Source organism: Austrofundulus limnaeus, unplaced genomic scaffold, assembly GCF_001266775.1.
Source record: "Austrofundulus limnaeus strain Quisiro unplaced genomic scaffold, Austrofundulus_limnaeus-1.0 Scaffold1463, whole genome shotgun sequence".
Classification (NCBI taxonomy): Eukaryota; Metazoa; Chordata; class Actinopteri; order Cyprinodontiformes; family Rivulidae; genus Austrofundulus; species Austrofundulus limnaeus.
The window spans coordinates 58,123-60,045 of record NW_013953865.1 but is presented as its reverse complement, the minus strand read 5'-3'; the positions used below and the strand labels follow the sequence as shown (position 1 = coordinate 60,045).

At 45.3% G+C, this 1,923-nt stretch overlaps 1 protein-coding gene across 2 annotated transcripts in view; it reads right to left on the bottom strand.

Annotated features, from left to right (window-relative positions):
• Nucleotides 1-1,661: 1,661 nt before the first annotated feature.
• Nucleotides 1,662-1,923, bottom strand: part of papolg (poly(A) polymerase gamma) — a gene marked incomplete in the record, with an annotated part of 34,226 nt that continues 33,964 nt past the window's right edge. For both annotated transcript variants that reach the window (XM_014032480.1, XM_014032481.1), the window contains 1 exon segment: nucleotides 1,662-1,922.

Sequence of the window (1,923 nt, the reverse complement as noted above, 5' to 3'; positions counted from 1 at the left end):
GGCAAAAGAGGGTCCAACCCGTTACTAGTGTGGTGTACCTAATAAAGTGGCCGGTGAGCGTATATCTAGTCAGAACCTCTCAACCTCACACACCAGCTCAGGCTCCTCCCCCACCACAGAGGTGATGTTCCACGTCCCTAGAGCCAGCTTCTGTAGTCCAGGATCAGACCACCAAGGTCCTCACCTTCAACCACTGCCCAGCACACATTGTACCTGACCCCTATGGCCCGTCCCACAGGTGGTGAGGCCCCTCCCACAGGTGGTAAGCCTTCAACCACTACCCACCACTTTCTGTACCTGACATGGACAGAACGGTCCTCGTCTCTTCAGACTGTGTCCAGGCCAGGCTCCAGGGGGTGACCGCTGAGCTGTGTTCAGTGTTCGGGTCAGGGAACACCRGATCCTTTGTTGCTCAAAGGTTATTGTGGTTTTTATTGTGAAAAAGGTCGTTGTTGTGAAGGAATCCTGCAGACGGAGCTCCAGCAGAGTGCTGACAGTGTTAATGAACAACTCTAACAGGAAGAACCCTTCAGAACCAGAACCAGGATAAGTTACATCTTCATCATGGTTGTCCAACCTGTTCATGTCTTCAGTTTATCAGTACTTTAAACGAGGCTTTGTTGACTCATAAACACAAAAATACCCTCTGCATCCATCTGGAGAAGAACCATGTAAATGTTTGTGAAGAGGAACATGAGGCGTCTGAACAGTGGTGAAAGTTTTATTGAAAGATCTACCTGCTATGAAAGCTATTAAAACAAAAATCACATGGTACAAATATGTAAATATAAATTAAGTGATAAGAAAACCAGTCAAGAAGAAATGCCATTTTTTGGGGRAAAAAAAAGTCTGCCCTCTGTACATTTAGTTTGAAAAAAAAAGAAAAGAAACAACTTTCATCCCATGTGTTTGTGCAGGACTTCAGCCTCAGTGTGAGTCCTCCAAACCCCACCATCTGTGGACCCACAACCTCCACAGGAGGCACAGAGGCTTAACACCCACAAACTAACATGTTCTGGCCCAAAGACACACCTGCCGTCATCTTTCCCTCCCACAACACACCTGTTCAGTCAGGTCCACTGACAGGTCTGCTTGTCAGAGGAGATGGTGGGGTTCTGGAGGATCTGGATCCTGGAGCTTCTAGTTTAGGTCTCATGATGAAAACAGACATCAAACTGAAAACTGTCTAGTGCTCACTGTTTCACAATTTACAGGAAAGCAGAATCTGAACCAGACAAACAACAAGCAGAACACTGAGGTTCTAATCAACAGACAAGTATTATCATTCAGAACTTTCTGTGGTTCTGATCCAACACAACAAAAGAAAACACACAACCAYTCTTGTTCTGAGGGATGTCGCACTTCTTACCAGCACTTACCAGGACATGGACGTCTACACATGTAGGAGATCCAGAACCAGGCTGGTGCTGTGTGTGTCTGAGCAGGTCCAAACCGTGTGGTTCTGTCTCATCAGAACCAGACTCCACAGACGAGTTCAGGGCTGTGTGTGTGTCTGAGCAGGTCCAAACTGTGTGGTTCTGGCTCATCAGAACCAGACTCCACAGACGTGTTCAGGGCAGCATTTAGTTGTTGACAAGCAGTAGATTTTTTTCACCTTTTTTTTGTTTTTTTTAGATAAAACTACAACAAAATGAAAAGACTGAACAGTGACCTTTGTTTTTAAGACAAAAGTTCTGTACATCAGCATTTACAGATCAGGTGACAGGATTCAACAGGTTTAAAAAACTGCAGTTTGCTCAAAGGCTTCGTGGCAAACTGGATTATTTTTTAAAAAGATGTTATTTGTGAGGAGAAACAAAAAGAGCAGCAGGTCGTCCATGTTCCACCAGAAACACAGGGACGAGTATAAAAGATGCTGCTGTGGTTCTCAGGTCCTGTGTGTGTCTGTGTGTGTGTGTGTGT